This window comes from Schistocerca piceifrons, chromosome 11 (assembly GCF_021461385.2).
Source record: "Schistocerca piceifrons isolate TAMUIC-IGC-003096 chromosome 11, iqSchPice1.1, whole genome shotgun sequence".
NCBI lineage: Eukaryota > Metazoa > Arthropoda > Insecta > Orthoptera > Acrididae > Schistocerca > Schistocerca piceifrons.
The window spans coordinates 89166463-89184323 of record NC_060148.1 but is presented as its reverse complement, the minus strand read 5'-3'; the positions used below and the strand labels follow the sequence as shown (position 1 = coordinate 89184323).

Genomic DNA, 17861 nt, shown 5'->3' with positions numbered 1-17861 from the left:
CTGGAGGTTTACGAGGTCTTTGACGTATCGATGCACATGACGCACTTTGTTGTCAGGGATGCTAGGAAACAAATGTGTGTTAACGGTTGTTCTATAAACTGTTGTCATCACTAGTATTACATGAATATTGTAATCTGTCGTGAAAGTGTATCAAAATCTGGAATTAAACCATCTGGCAGAAAATGACATCGTGCTGAAGACTATTTATTTAAAGACAAACATCAAACATAAACCTGCTACAAGAACCTATTCTTACAAGCTTACACAAGTAGAAGAAGAAGAAGAAGCAACCTGGGAGATTATCATCAATACTTCAACATCATAAAGCTAAGCGTGATTGATTCAGCAACTCCTTCTTCGCTTTGTCCAAATTTTGATACTCTAGGCAGAGGACTACTGCCAAAATTTTGTCATACCCAAAAGATATTAGGACAGGTGAATGAAGCGGCCTTACATTGGGTAAGAGTGGTCATACCCAGGTTTTAAAGAGGAATTAAAACTACCACTTGCTGCAAGTCGGGAAAGTGACCGATGCCAAAACGAGACTTAAAATGGTGAGAATTTCTTTGCTTCGCCCCAAGAGGTGTAGTAGGATAATATAATGGATCCAATTGTGGCCAGGGGACATGTCGTGAGCTGCAGGCAGTGCAGAATCTAGCTACCACATGGAAACGGGCAGTTGTATTCTTCATCAGTGGTGGAACTTAAGTCCCAACTGCTTCCATCAGCAGCCACTCTGTGGCGCCAGTAAGCTGCATCCTGATGGGCATTGGCGGTTACTGTGGCAAAATCTACACCTACATCTACATCCATACTCTGCAAGCCACCTGACGGTGTGTGGCGGAGGGTACCTCGAGTACCTCTATCGGTTCTCCCTTCTATTCCAGTCTCGTATTGTTTGTGGAAAGAAGGATTGTCGGTACGCCTCCGTGTGGGCTCTAATCTCTCTGATTTTATCCTCATGGTCTCTTCGCAAGATATACGTAGGAGGAAGCAATATACTGCTTGATTCCTCGGTGAAGGTATGTTCTCAAAACTTCGACAAAAGCCTGTACCGAGCTACTGAGCGTCTCCCCTGCAGAGTCTTCCACTGGAGTTTGTCTATCATCTCCGTAACGCTTTCGCGATTACTGAATGATCCTGTAACGAAGCGCACTGCTCTCCGTTGGATCTTCTCTATCTCTTCTATCAACCCTATCTGGTACGGATTCCACACTGCTGAGCAGTATTCGAGCAGTGGGCGAACAAGCGTACTGTAACCTACTTCCTTTGTTTTCGGATTGCATTTCCTTCGGATTCTTCCAATGAATCTCAGTCTGCCATCTGCTTTACCTACGATCAACTTTATATGATCATTCCATTTTAAATCACTCCTAATGCGTACTCCCAGATAATTTATGGAATTAACTGCTTCCAGTTGCTGATCTGCTATATTGTAGATAAATGATAAGGGATCTTTCTTTCTATGTATTCGAAGCACATTACACTTGTCTACATTGAGATTCAATTGCCATTCCCTGCACCATGCGTCAATTCGCTGCAGATCCTCCTGCATTTCAATACAATTTTACATTGTTACAACGTCTCAATATACCACAACATCATCCGCAAAAAGCCTCAGTGAACTTCCGATGTCATACTCTGGAAAATGTCTCACGATGTTATTTGGAGACTTCCACTCCCCATAACAGCACCCACCGGGTATGACCCTCCTCTCCCAGAAATACTCCTCATCTACATCTACATCTACGTGGCCACTCTGCAAATCACACTTAAGTGCCTAGCAGGGCATTCATCGAGCCACTTTCATGACAATTCTGTATTATTCCACCCTCTAACACTGCGCGGGGAACGAACATCCATATTTTCTGTGCGAACTCTGATTTCTCTCATTTTATTATGATGACCATTTCTCCCTATGTAGGCTGGTGTCAACAAAATATTTTTGCATTCGGAGGAGGAAGTTGGGTATTCAAATTTCTCGAGAAAACCCCACCGCAATGAGAAACTCCTTCGTTTTAATTATTATGTCAGAGGCACTGTCTCCCTTATTTCTCGATAATACAAAATGTGCTGCTCTTCTTTGAATTTTCTTCGATATACTCCATTAACCCTATTTGGTAAGGATCTCCAAAAGAGGATGGAGAAGCCTAATGTAGGCAGCCTCTTTAGTAGATCTGCTGCATCTTCTAAGTTTTCTGCTAATAAAATGCATGCTTTGGTTTGCCTTCCCTTCAGCATTTTCTGTGTGTTCTTTCCAATTTAAGTAAATGTAATTCCTTGGTATTTAGTTGTATATATAGCGTTTAGATTTGACTTATTTATCATGTACTCAAAGATTCATGGATTCCTTTTAGCGTTAATGTGGATGAGCTCACACTTTTCATTATTTAGGCTCAGTTGCCAATTTTCACACCACACAGATATCTTTTCTAATTTGTGTTGCAATTTGTTTTCATCTTGTGACGACTTTACTAGATGATAAATGACAGCATCACATGCAAACAACCTACGACGGCTGCTCAGATGGTCTCCTAAATTGTTTATATAGATAAGAAACAGCAGAGGACCCATAACACTACCTTGGGGAATGGCAGAAATCATTTCTATGTTACTCGATGACTTTCCACAAATTACTACGAACCGTGACCTCTCCGAGAGGAAATCACGAATCCAGTCGCGTAACTGAGATGATATTCCATAAGCATGCAACTTGATTACAAGCCACTTGTGAGGTATGGTGTCATGAGGCCTGCTGGAAATCTCAAAATAACGAATCAATTTGAAATCTCTTATCAATAGCACGCAACACTTCACGTGAGTAAAGAGCTAGTTGTGTATGGCCTCTCTTACAACTGTGCTTTTAGTGGAACAGTTTATCATGGACAGAAAGTTTTGTCACAATCTCTTTTTGCTCTCCCTAATAATTGGGCAAGGCAACAGCCTTGCCGCAGTGGATACACCGGTTCTCGTCAGATCACCGAAGTTAAGCACTGTCGGGTGTGGCTGGCACTTGGATTGGTGACCATCCAGGCCGCCATGCGCTGTTGCCATTTTTCAGGGTGCACTTGGCCTCGTGATGCCAATTGAGGAGCTACTTGACCGAACAGTAGCAGCTCCGGTCAAAGAAAACCATCGTAACAACTGGGAGAGCAGTGTGCTGAGCACACGCCCCTCCTATCTGCACCCTTAGCTGAGGAAGACACGGCGGCCTGAAGACAGAATGCTTTAATAATTGGGCAACATTTTGTCCTCACTACCCTAAAGGCTACAGGATTCTCTCCGACTAACCACCATTTGAACTGATGCACAGCCACCCACCTGGACCAGATCGCAATGTCGTATTCATCACTCCACAAAGGATAGCTGGCCTTTTCAACAGACATGAAGACTGTGGAATGCACACTTCAGTGGAGTGACGGGTTATACAGGTAATTCGATCCACCTATTCCACACAGCGAACTAGCATCCAATCTGCCCTGGGAAGTATCCATTGTGGCTGATGTCTTTCAGGCACTACTCTGATTGGCAAGTGAATCCAAATCGGGAAGTGGTGACTCGAGTGCAATTAACCGACCACTTCTCATCGACTGGTGTGTGCAGGGCCTGGAGAGCCGGCTGAGAAATCGATGGCATTGAGCGACCCTGACGCAGTGCCAAAGCACATGTCCTGCCCCATGTCCGACAAACGTGCACGTGAGGACGAGACGAGACTTTTGATTGCTCTACCCCTAGGGCAGATAGTTGCAGAGCCCAAAAGCACATCCTACACCAACATCAACATCTACATCTATATTCTGCAAAGTGCCTTTAAGTGCATGGCAGAGGGTACATCCCATTGTAACAGTTATTACAGTTTCTTCCTGTTCCATTCACGTAGGTAGTGTGGAAAGAATTATTGTTTGAATGCCTCTGTGTGTGTGCAGTAATTATTCTAATCTTGTCCCCACGATCCCTATGTGACCAAATGTAGTACATTCCTAAAGTCATCATTTAACACCGGTTCTTGAAACTTTGTAAATAGATTTTCCTGGGACAGTTTACATCTATCTTCAAGAGTCTGCCAGTTTAGTTCCTTCAGTATCTCTGTAAAACTCTCCCTCAGAACAAACCAACCTGTATCCATTCATGCTGCCCTTCTTTGTACATGTTAAATTTCCCCTGTTACTCCTGTTTGGTACAGGTCCCACACACGAGTAACATTCTAGAACCAGTTGCACAAGTAATTTGCAAGCAATCTCCTTTGTGGACTGGTTGCACTTCCCCAGTATTCTACCAATAAACTTAAGTCTACCAGCTGCTTTATTCACAACTGTGTCTATGTGATCACACTATTTCATATCCCTACAAAGTGTTACACCCCAGTATTTGTACAAGTTGGCCAATTCCAATTATAACTCACTGATGTTATCGTCTTAGCATGTGCCTTTATCTATTTTGTTAAGTGCACAGTTTTACATTTCTGAACATTTTAACCAAATTGCCAATCTCTGCACCACTTTCAAACATGATCAAGATCTGACTGAATATTTATGCAGCTCCTTTCTGACAGTACTTCATTATAAACTTCATTATCTGCAAAAAATCTGAGGTTACTGTTAATGTTGTCTGCAAGGTCATTAATATACAACATGAATAGCAAGGGTCCCAACACACATCCCTAGGGCACACCTGAAGTTACTTCTGCATCTGATGATGACTCTCCATCCTAGACAACATGCTGCATCCTCCCTACCATAAACTCCCCAATCCAGTCACAAATTTCACTCGATACCCCGTCTGATCATACTTCTGACAATAAGCATAGGCGTGATGCCAAGTCAAATGCTTTTCGAAAGTCAAGAAATACTGCATCTACCCGACTGCCTCGATCCATGCTTTCAGTATGTCATGTGAGAATAAGTGGGATTTGGGTTTCACATGATCAATGTTTTCCGAATCCATGCTGGCTGGGATTGAGGACGTCATTCTGTTCACAGTATCTCAAAACGTTTGAGCTCAGAATATGATCTAAGATTCTACAACACATCAATGTCAAATACTAGAGGTTTTATTATCACGACCGGTTTCAGGCTCTCATAAGCCCCTCCTCAGGTGTCACAACTGTACTGTGGCTCCTGAGCACCGCAGTGGACGTGTACTAAGCATGGTGTGCAACATATGAGTGCAGAACCCTGTTCTTCAGTTGTAAATTTCTTTTGTTATCACAACTGGTTTTGGGCTCTCATAGGCCCATCATCAGGTGTCGCAACTGTGCTATGGGTCCCGAGCACCACAGTGGACGTGTACTAGGCGCGGTGTTCTGTCCTAGGCAGGGTTCTGTGCTCATAGGAGCACAGAAACTCTAGTATAATGGTCAGCTGCGGATGTTTGTACAACAGTATTGTTTGCAATGTCAAGTACACGTACATTAAAATTGCCACACAGGATGAAGGGCTGGGGGAGCTGAGATCATGGAGAGCCTCTTCACCTAACATCTCATGTGTGGGCAAGTAAAGTGAACATACTGTCAACTGATGATGAACATGGACCAATACAGCAACTGCTCGCAGGCCAGTTGTGAAGGAGAGAAGCGAGGACTGGTAGGTGTTGTTGACATGGCCACTCCTCTTTTACCAGTCTCTGCACTGAGGTCATCCTTGTTGTGGAGAATGTAATAATAGCTCAGGAGCATCAGAGAATTTAAAATGTCACACTTGAAGACAGACACACATTGGTCTACCCTCAGTTAACGGACACAGTTCCTCCATGTGTGTCCCAAAACCATTCAAGTTCATTGCAATAAGAAGCCATTTTAAACACTGAAGTTTTCCTCTTTCTTTCCCATTCTCTTTAAGCTGTAGTGGTAAGACTGCAACGGAGGGGTGAGGGTGGTGGAGGGGCACTTTAAGGACTTGCTGGCTCCCTCTGGCAAACACTGACATCCATACCAGTGATGGTATGATCATTGTCAGATCCACCAGACGACAACAGCTTCAGAGCGGATTGCTTAGGCCATTTGGCCTTCATCCATAGCTCAGATTTTGGAAAATGTGGTAGCGCCAATGTAATACAAACACACTGCTGGATCTCTTTCACATCTGCCGTGAGAGTCTGCTAATTAGGCCAACATTACATTTGGCAACCTTCAAAGTTTCAGCAGTAGGAAGATTGGGCTGCGGGACCAGCAGAGCATGCACTTAGTTGAATTTACAGGTGCAGGTAGATGTGCCCTGCTCAGCTGTCTTAGTCTGAGTGCTAACACTGACATTTTGCACAAGTTGTTTCAACATAGACGCAAAAGACTTGACACTGAGTGTATACGTGGACAAGGAAATAAAATTTCTACATTTTTCACGGACTTCCCTTTTAAAAATACACTTTTGGCCAGGTTAAAATACACTCTTTCCTGGGTGAAAATACATTCTTCCTTGTTAAGTGGTAATATAATTTCTCTCAAACCTATCAAACTTCTCAATCCTTTTAGTGGTAAAGGGTTCATACCTCAACACACAATGTCCCAGCACTTCTGGGGGAGAGGGGGGGGGAGTTTTGGAAAGATCTTTGACATGTGAAAACATGTACACTGCATATTTTCATATTAGAAACACAAATTCCACCAGATACAGGATGGCGCTATTCTAATTTTCACTGCCTCACAATGAACATTTAGTAGGTTACCTGGCTGAATACTTGTTCCACTGTGCACTTCAATTTTTCCATAGAAAAGTCAGTTACATGTGAAATTGTTCATGAACTCACCTCACTTTTTTTATAATTATACTTTTTGCCATAATTACTGCTTAATTTGAATCTGTGAAAGAACTGAAAGGAATATGAAAAAGTAAACTTTAAGCTTGGTCCATTAAAATATAGCAAACTAAAATGTGGCAGTAAGCTCAAAAAACTCCAAATTTCACTTGACCTATGTAGCTCAAATGCAGCCTTCAGTGCCAGGAACCCACCTACAAAAACACTGTACCGCCAATTGCTCTTATCCTATATACCTCATAAGAAACGCCTCAATACCAAGAAATGCGCACACACAACTCCAAAACCAGACAGGATCAGGTGGGGTATTTGTAAACTATGCGTAACTGGAAAGTGCAGGTATAAAATTTTGCTGGGGAGACATTTGGTGTAATTGTAGGCAGCATTGTTTTCAGCCAACCTCTTTTTATTCTGACATCATTTTGCTCTCTTTTTTATTGTTAAATTTTGTCAGTTGTTGAGCTCTTTATGTTGATGAGTCTAATAGTTTGTTAGCTTCAGATTTTGGAAGAAAGAAAGTTATATTTATTCCCCTATCTGTAAGTTGAGTATATTTATGGTTTATTAAGTTATTTTATCATTCTCAAATGAGATTATAATAACGAAATTACTTAATTTCAAGTTAAATAATAACCACTGCTTGTTTACATTTACCCCCAAAAATTTACAAAGTGGGGTAATTGGGTACAGAGACTGAATGGAGATTGCAAAGAAATAGGATGGTGTTCTTCCATATGAAGTTATGAAAAATGCCAAGAACCAAAATTTAAAAAAAAAATGTTCAGACTGCAGTTACACTGCAAATGATGGGTCAAGGGCTATACAAGATGTTATAAATAAAGTTAACACATTTAGAAAAGCAGAAGCAGCCTTTGCTGTCCAAAAATTAGTCATATGCCACCCAATAAAAGGGTGAAATTGATATTTTTCTGTGAGCCCAGAATTAAAGAATAAAAAGACGCTAAATCTGACCCTTTACACAGGATTTACATGATATTATTCTACCTACTTCTTTAGATCCGAGGGTATCACTGGATAAATTAGACCTCAGGCGACATCAAAATTTTTCTAGATATACCGAGACTACACTGGCCAACTGTTTATTTGCTCACGCAGAAATGGGAATACGATAGAGAGGAACTTAGGTCATTGTTACAACAATATGTTAAACAGAACTCCATTTAAGTAGGGTCATCCTGGTGAGGGTGGGTTTACAAAACGCAATCCCTATATGTCTCTGAAGAAACCTGAGCACTGTCAAAAGTCCCAACAGAATGCTAGAGATCTATCTGTAGTTTATACATTCTACACTGAATGTATAATTTGTATTAAATTTGTAGGCCAAAACAATGTGAACTAATGCTTTGCTTACAGTTGTGACGAGTCTTGGTTTGGGAGTGACCCAACGAGGATAAAAGCTCTCGGGGAAGACGAAATATATATTCTTCCACGGGATAAGAAATCGACAACTATATTGGCCCGTGTTGCTGCAGATGACACTTGCCACAACTGATCATTTAAACACAGTTCAGACTCTGTGGACTTTGGGTAATACCTGTCCGGGGACACTTGGTTGCTTCAAAGATTAGATTAGATTTACTTTCATTCCAATTGATCCGTAGTGAGGAGGTCCTCCAGGATGTGGCACACATCAGAAAAACAACAATACATGACAAATATTTACAACTAAAACAAATAAGCTAATGTACCAATCCACAGGTCCCAAGCGGAATGATCGTCATTTTTTAATGAACACTAAGAGTCATTTTACAAATGCTAATGCACTGAATTTAAAATAAAAAAGTTTTTTATTTATTTATAAGGAAATAAACATGTAATACAACTACTGTAATAATTATTTACAATGAACACATAACTGCACTGAAATAGTGCAGAAGTTAGATTATACTTACTCACACACACACACACACACACACACACACATTTTCAATGAACACGTTACTCCACTGAAATTGTGCAGAAGTTATGTTGTACTTATATACAAATCAGTTGGTTTTACTAAGAAATTCATCAATGGAGTAGGAGGAGTTGGCCACCAATAAATCCTTTAGGCTTCTCTTAAACTGAATTTCATTGGTTGTTAAGCTTTTTATGGCTGCTGGCAAGTTATTGAAAATGTGTGTTCCTGAATAATGCACACCTTTTTGTACAAGACTAAGTGACTTTAAATCCTCGTGAAGATTATTCTTATTTCTAGTATTGATTCCATGAATTGAGCTGTTGGTTTGAAAAAGTGATATACTTTAATGACAAATTTCATTGAGGAATAAATATATTGGGAAGCAGTAGTTAGTATCCCTAGTTCCCTAAACAGGCTTCTGCAGGATGTTCTTGAGTTCACACCACATATAACTCTCACTGCACGTTTTTGTGCCTGGAAAACTTTAGCTTGGCTTGATGAATTACCCCAAAAAATAATGAAAGTAAGCATAGTATGCCAGCTTTTTCATTTTTATATCCCCTATGTCTGACAAAATTCGCATTGCAAACAGAGATTTGTTAAGACGCTTCAGCAGTTCTGTGGTGTGCTCCTCCCAGTTGAATTTATTATCAAGCTGTAATCCCAAGAATATAACACTGTCCACTTCTTCTATCTTCTTGTCATCGTATGTTAGACATATACTCTTGGGACACCCCTTACAAGTTCTGAACTGCATGAAATCTTCTTTTTTTTTTTTTTTTTTTTCCGAAGTTTAGTGACAATAAATTGGCTAGGAACCAGTGATTAATGTCCACAAATATTTTATTGGCTGATCTTTCTAAGACTACACTTGATTTGCTATTTATTGCAATGTTTGTATCATCGGCAAACAAAACAAACTGGATGGAAGAAGGAGCCTAAGTTTTGTCAGTGGTTCACTACAGCTTTTATTCCTCATATACAAAAATGTCACACAAATCACTAATTACCCAACCAAAATGCTGTTTTGATATCTGATGGGCACACTAGCCATGTCAGTTTAAGATTACTGGAAATGGCTGTAAGAGATAACATTCATTTAGTGTGCTAGCTGAGTCGTTTACCTGACAGACTATAACCTCTTGACAAATTTGTGTTTGATTCTGTTACAACCAAATTGGGAGGAAAAGCATAGCCATACATTTTTGTGTTTGTGTATTCTGTTTATATATGCTGACAATGAGTATATTACTTACCACCTCAGTTTTAATGCTATTTGATAAATTTCTTTAAGACGTTGCTTATTTTGAAATGTTTAATAAATTTCTTTGAAAAATGGTTCATTTTATAATTTTTAGTATTTGTTGGTTGGGGAAATTGTAACACATTTTTAATCACTCAGGAAAATGTTCATAACTCATAGAGCAATGTTGCTCTAAAGTTAACCCAGCTGGCAAATGCGTACCCATCCCACACTTTGTGAGACAAATAGTAAATGTAAACTTATAATGATGTCAGTTAGAATCAATAAATTAATGAATCCAAGAGTAGAGTTCGTATTTCAGCCTATTATGTCTCCAAATTACAAAAGTAAGTAGTTTAAACTTAGCAAGCTAGTAATTACTTCAAATCATAGTGAGGACATCTCAAAACTGTTTCCAATTACCCCACCTGACCCTAACGATAATTTCATTGGCCTATATGGCAGCTAAAACAGAGCCTGCAGTCTCAAAAAGCAATACATTCAAACACTCAAATCCACTGTCCAAACCTTCACTTTCCTACCTACCTAAAACAAAGTCCACAGTATAACAAACCAAAACTTAATTTTATATCTAATATCAGAAATGTAACCTAATGAAGAACAATGGTAAATCAAAATCCATAATACCTATCAACCACAGCCTGACCACATTTACCAAACACTAATAAGAAAGACCCCAACATTCACGAGTACTTGCATCATAATCAATTTTGATATACCCAAACAGCTGTAACAAACACACTACCACTGACACTGGAATAAAAACAAAATAAAATCACATCGTACAAAAAACCTATGAAACAAAACAAGATCGCCCACTAGCAACACAAGCATCTATTGCTACTTGATTAAGGACAACATATCTTCATATCTTCAACCACTGCAATGAACGCAGACCACCTTATAAATTTCTTTGTCTTACCCATTACTTCCCCCCCATGAACCATGAACCTTGCCGTTGCTGGGGAGGCTTGCGTGCCTCAGCGATACAGATAGCCGTACCATATTTGCAACCACAACGGAGCGGTATCTGTTGAGAGGCCAGACAAACGTGTGGTTCCTGAAGAGGGGCAGCAGCCTTTTCAGTAGTTGCAAGGGCAACAGTCTGGGTGATTGACTGATCTGGCCTTGTAACAATAACCAAAACAGCCTTGCTGTGCTGGTACTGCGAACGGCTGAAAGCAAGGGGAAGCTACAGCTGTAATTTTTCCCGAGGGCATGCAGCTTTACTGTATGATTGAATGATGATGGGGTCCTCTTGGGTAAAATATTCCGGAGGTAAAATAGTCCCCCATTCGGATCTCCGGGCGGGGACTACTCAAGAGGATGTCGTTATCAGGAGAAAGAGAACTGGCGTTCTACGGATCGGAGCATGGAATGTCAGATCCCTTAATCGGGCAGGTAGGTTAGAACATTTAAAAAGGGAAATGGATAGGTTAAAGTTAGATATAGTGCGAATTAGTGAAGTTTGGTGGCAGGAGGAACAAGACTTCTGGTCAGGTGACTACAGGGTTATAAACACAAAATCAAATAGGGGTAAAGCAGGAGTAGGTTTAATAATGAATAGCAAAATAGGTATGCGGGTAAGCTACTACAAACAGCATACTGAACGCATTACTGTGGCCAAGATAGATACGAAGCCCACACCTACCACAGTAGTACAAGTTTATATGCCAACTAGCTCTGCAGATGACGAAGAAATTGAAGAAATGTATGATGAAATAAAAGAAATTATTCAGATAGTGAAGGGAGACAAAAATTTAATAGTCATGGGTGACTGGAATTCGAGTGTAGGAAAAGGGAGAGAAGAAAACATAGTAGGTGAATATGGATTGGGGCTAAGAAATGAAAGAAGAAGCCGCCTGGTAGAATTTTGCACAGAGCACAACATAATCATAGCTAACAATTGGTTTAAGAATCATGGAAGAAGATTGTATACATGGAAGAACCCTGGAGATACTAAAAGGTATCAGATAGATTATATAATGGTAAGACAGAGATTTAGGAACCAGGTTTTAAATTGTAAGACATTTCCAGGGGTAGATGTGGACTCTGACCACAATCTATTGGTTATGACCTGTAGATTAAAACTGAAGAAACTGCAAAAAGGTGGGAATTTAAGGAGATGGGACCTGGATAAACTGAAAGAACCAGAGATTGTACAGAGTTTCAGGGAGAGCATAAGGGAACAATTGACAGGAATGGGGAAAAGAAATACAGTAGAAGAAGAATGGGTAGCTTTGAGGGATGAAGTAGTGAAGGCAGCAGAGGATCAAGTAGGTAAAAAGACGACGGCTAGTAGAAATCCTTGGGTAACAGAAGAAATATTGAATTTAATTGATGAAAGGAGAAAATATAAAAATGCAGTAAATGAAGCAGGCAAAAAGGAATACAAACGTCTCAAAAATGAGATCGACAGGAAGTGCAAAATGGCTAAGCAGGGATGGCTAGAGAACAAATGTAAGGATGTAGATGCTTATCTCACTAGGGGTAAGATAGATACTGCCCACAGGAAAATTAAAGAGACCTTTGGAGATAAGAGAACGACTTGTATGAATATCAAGAGCTCAGATGGAAACCCAGTTCTAAGCAAAGAAGGGAAACAGAAAGGTGGAAGAAGTATATAGAGGGTCTATACAAGGGCGATGTACTTGAGGACAATATTATGGAAATGGAAGAGGATGTAAATGAAGATGAAATGGGAGATACGATACTGAGTGAAGAGTTTGACAGAGCACTGAAAGACCTGAGTCGAAGCAAGGCCCCCGAAGTAGACAACATTTCATTGGAACTTCTGACGGCCCCGGGAGAGCCAGTCCTGACAAAACTGTACCATCTGGTGAGCAAGATGTATGAAACAGGCGAAATATCCTCAGACTTCAAGAAGAATATAATAATTCCAATCCCAAAGCAAGCAGGTGTTGACAGATGTGAAAATTACCAAACTATCAGTTTAATAAGTCACAGTTGCAAAATACTAACACGAATTCTTTACAGATGAATGGTAAAACTAGTAGAAGCCAACCTCGGGGAAGATCAGTTTGGATTCCGTAGAAACACTGGAACACGTTAGGCAATATTGACCTTACGACTTATCTTAGAAGAAAGATTAAGGAAAGGCAAACCTACGTTTCTAGCATTTGTAGACTTAGAGAAAGCTTTTGACAATGTTGACTGGAATACTCTCTTTCAAATTCTAAAGGTGGCAGGGGTAAAATACAGGGAGCGAACGGCTATTTACAGTTTGTACAGAAACCAGATGGCAGTTATAAGAGTCGAGGGACATGAAAGGGAAGCAGTGGTTGGGAAGGGAGTAAGACAGGGTTGTAGCCTCTCCCCGATGTTGTTCAATCTGTATATTGAGCAAGCAGTAAAGGAAACAAAAGAAAAATTCGGAGTAGGTATTAAAATCCATGGAGAAGAAATAAAAACTTTGAGGTTCGCCGATGACACTGTAATTCTGTCAGAGACAGCAAAGGACTTGGAAGAGCAGTTGAACGGAATGGACAGTGTCTTGAAAGGAGGATATAAGATGAACATCAAAAAAAGCAAAACAAGGATAATGGAATGTAGTCAAATTAAGTCGGGTGATGCTGAGGGAATTAGATTAGGAAATGAGACACTTAAAGTAGTAAAGGAGTTTTGCTATTTGGGGAGCAAAATAACTGATGATGGTCAAAGTAGAGAGGATATAAAATGTAGACTGGCAATGGCAAGGAAAGCTTTTCTGAAGAAGAGAAATTTGTTAACATCGAGTATACATTTAAGTGTCAGGAAGCCGTTTCTGAAAGTATTTGTATGGAGTGTAGCCATGTATGGAAGTGAAACATGGACGATAAATAGTTTGGACAAGAAGAGAATAGGAACTTTCCAAATGTGGTGCTACAGAAGAATGCTAAAGATTAGATGGGTAGATCACATAACTAATGAGGAAGTATTGAATAGGATTGGGGAGAAGAGAAGTTTGTGGCGCAACTTGACCAGAAGAAGGGATCAGTTGGTAGGACATGTTCTGAGGCATCAAGGGATCACCAATTTAGTATTGGAGTGCAGCGTGGAGGGTAAAAATCGTTGAGGGAGACCAAGAGGTGAATACACTAAGCAGATTCAGAAGGATGTAGGTTGCAGTAGGTACTGGGAGATGAAGAAGCTTGCACAGGATAGAGTAGCATGGAGAGCTGCATCAAACCAGTCTCAGGACTGAAGACCACAACAACAACAACAACAACAACAACAACAACCCATTACTGACAAAAAAGGCAAAAACACTATTAAATTTCCAACCATAAGAAACAGACAGCACTAATAATACCGAATCACCTGTAACACAGAAAATAAATGTAACTCACTGGCAAAAGAGAACAAACTCTTTCAATGATAACCTCCCACACTTAACTAATAACATCAAATCACTGGCTGAGATCCCTAACAAACAACTTTGAAACAAACATCCAACCCAAGAATGTGGCTCACCATACAACAACAGGCTATCGACTAACATGATCCCGCTCAAAAAGACTGTGCCATCATGAAGTCACGAGACATAACACAGTTGAAGCAGATGGGTGGAATCGCAACGTTCAGATGACAATAAATAAACATCTATCATTTCAGATAATGCTTTTGCACTGTCTTTGGTTTCATTTTCTTTTCTGAAAAAACTTACTTCCAAACCTATGCAATATGTAATACCAACACCTTATCCCCTTTCTGAACTTAAAATCTCACTCATTACAGATGCATGCTGGCTCAATTTTTTCAGGACACAAAATGGGAAGTTGTGGCAAACAAAATCAAAACCAAACATTCTCATTGAGGTCCTGATGGCAGTTGATAGCGTGTCTAGTGTTACACTATGAAACACTGTATGAGTAATGTGTTCATGACTGGTACTGAATAATGTATGAGCAGTAGGGCACTAGTCTTATTACTTAACTTTTTGCAAAGCAACATTGTACTCTAAGGAAGAACCATGTGAGGTCATGCTGTTTTAAAGAGAATTGCCTTGCTTTTGGGAGGGTGGATGCTCTGATCTCCATCTGCTCATCCAGGTTTAGGTATTCTGTCATTTCATGAAATTACTTCCAAGTAAATGACAGGATAGTGGCCAATTACCTCTCAAACCCCTGTCAAAATACACCTGTAAGTACATACATGCCTGTTTATATGGATTACGTTATTTTTGATGTTCCTAAATTGTATTACTATGCCACATCCAATATCCTTGCAACAGTGGCACACAGATGAATAGAGTCAATGGAAGCGTCTGAATCTACCTCGCTGCTTTGAGCCGTGACGTAATGGTGGGGTGGTGTGTGACATCACTACTATGCGGTGTTTCCGAGTTGGTTGTGTTTGTAGATGTCATATTGTTGTATTTGATGGTGCCCTCTGCTGGTGGATGTGGAAGTGCTCAGTTTAACACGTGGTATTGGGTTCATTTGAATTTTGATTGTCATTATGCTAACGTGGCTTTGAGTTTAGGTAGTTGGTGCAGTAACATGGGTCGCGTAAGTGTTTGCAGTGAGTTGAACTAAGGCTTTTTTTTTTTTTTTTTAATGTACGTGTTTGGTGTTTCTGTTAGGTCTGTTTAGTTCAGTGTTTGTTGTGTGGAAAGAAGTCTAATTTTGTTATTGTTTTTTAGTTAGAAATGGATATCGCAATGATGTTCACAAGTGGGTGTTTTAGGAGACTTTTTAGCTCTGTGTATGTGGAGGGGAGTGGGGGGGGGGGGCAGAGGGGGGGCACGCGTCTGTCCATGCAGGCACATGCTGTGGGGGGGATGCAGGACCACACGCGCCTGTCCATGTGTGCACACTGTGGGCAACCTAAGTGTTATTGCCAGAGGCTTTTGTTGGTAAGTAACTTTTGTTTCCGTTTTACTCTATAATCATTCTGTTGTTTTGTCTGTAGTATTTTTATGCTAGGTCGGTTCTGTTTCAATTCGTGAAGTGGGTGTGGAGCATTTGGGTTTTTGAGTTGGTGCGGTTTTGGTTCCACTTTTCGGTGTTGTCTGTGTTAGTTTTTTGGTATCAGTAGCTGCAGTCTAACTATATAAGTCAAGGGAAATTTCCGATTCCACTTTTCAACATTGTAGGTATTAGAAATAATTCAAAAGCCACGATCACTTAAATACTGTTTACTGGGTAACCGGTTTCAACACACTGAAGGTGCCATCATGGGATCTGAATGTAGATTAACATTTATAAACCATTTGGATATAACGATACATGAGGCAGATCAGCTGATATAAAATCATTGTCACAAAAATTAAGAAAAACTGTTCTCCTGGTCATTCTTTTCCATGAGATATGTAAAAGAATGACCAGGAGAGCAGTTGTTTCTTAATTATTTTGTGACAATGACTTTACATCAGCTGGTCTGCCTCATGTATCATTATATCCAAATGGATTACAGATGTTAATCTACATTCAGATCTGACGATGGCACCTTTAGTGTGTTGAAACCGGTTATCCAGTAAAGCGATCTTGGCTTTTGAATTATTTCTACAACAGAGTGATTGCCCCACTACACACTGTGTGTCCACCGCAAAATTGTACATATTGTTTTTTTGGTATGGATAGTTGTGGTTGAGCTATATAGGTCAACAAATGTCCATTCCTGTGGTTTTGCTGGTGTGGCAGAATGTAGTAATTTAATTTTTTTGTTTTAGGATGGTACAGTGTTTCTTTTATTGTCGTGTATTTAGCTGTTCCCACCATAAACCCCAAATTTTCCATGGTTGTCTCATTAGTTTAATTTTATTTTTGGGAGTGTGGTCAACGAAAGCGTCCGATTCCACCCGTTGGCTTTTACCTGTGACATAAGGCTGTTGTGATGTGTGACGACATGAGGCACGGAATTTAGTATGTGAGAGTGGCATATTTGTAGGTGTCTTTTTGATGTGATTGGTGGTGCTCTCTGGTGGTGTGTTTGTGTTGTGTGTTACGTGATGGTTTCGGTTTAGTTTGTGTGTGTGTGTGTGTGGAGTGCTCATAGGTGGTGTATTGTTGCGGTCGGTGGTTCTCTCTGATGGTGTGTTTATGGGTAGCGCGTTACGTGGCGTATGGGGTTCATTTGCGTGATAGCATTGCACATGTGTGGTATTGGTAGGGACTGTGCTTTCAGTGGAATATTTTTCAGTGCGTTAACGATTTTGGTTTCGTTATGTCGACGTTATTGTAGTTCTTTTCTGTTCGTCGTGTGTGAATTTTGGTAAATTGCTTTGTTTACGTCTTTGGCAGGTATGGATATGACTGACAAGGATAACAGTTCACGGTTGTCGGCGATGATGGGGGACAGTGCGTTGTCTCTAATAAAATTTCTTCAACTATTAAGATTGTTGGATGAAGTCGTGAAGTGTTCAGTGTGTCATGAAGAAACGAGGCTTCCTAAAGTTCTGGTGTCTCAGACCAGGGACGGCTACATGTGGAGATGTCGTGAGGATAACAGGTCAAGAGAAGTGTTCAATTCCAATTATGATTTTCTAGGCACCCTTTTTTTTGTTGAAGGATTAAGTGTGGTGGTGGTGAAAGTTTTGAGATTTATAGTGACGTCACTGGTCAAAGCAGATGGGTGGAATCAGACGTTTCCGTTAACCCTTGGAGTGAAACATTGTGTCATTTTTATTTTTGTTCGTGTTTCTTTGCGTGGGTGTGTAGTTATTTCATTGTCGCCATACTGTATACACTGGAACTAGCAGTTTGCGGCATACTGATGATTTCATGGATGAAAGCAGACAAGTGGAATCATACGCATCTGTAATGCCGATGAATGAAACTACTACTGCTAAATGCACAATTTCCCTTTTGGTCTATATGTTTAATGGTTACTGTAGTGATTTGGCTTGCTTCTTCAGGTTTGTTTTCAAGAACATTATCAATAACATTGGATTAAGTTCATTATGTGCAGCTACTGACTGTACTG

The 17861-nt window shown here is 40.2% G+C and overlaps 1 protein-coding gene and 1 pseudogene across 1 annotated transcript in view; one reads left to right on the top strand and one right to left on the bottom strand.

The window, feature by feature from the left end:
- The window catches only part of LOC124719978 (zinc finger protein 135-like), a 65818-nt gene that overhangs the window by 45828 nt on the left and 2129 nt on the right, over window positions 1-17861 (bottom strand). The window lies entirely within an intron of this gene.
- Window positions 2936-3053, top strand: LOC124720687 (annotated as a pseudogene).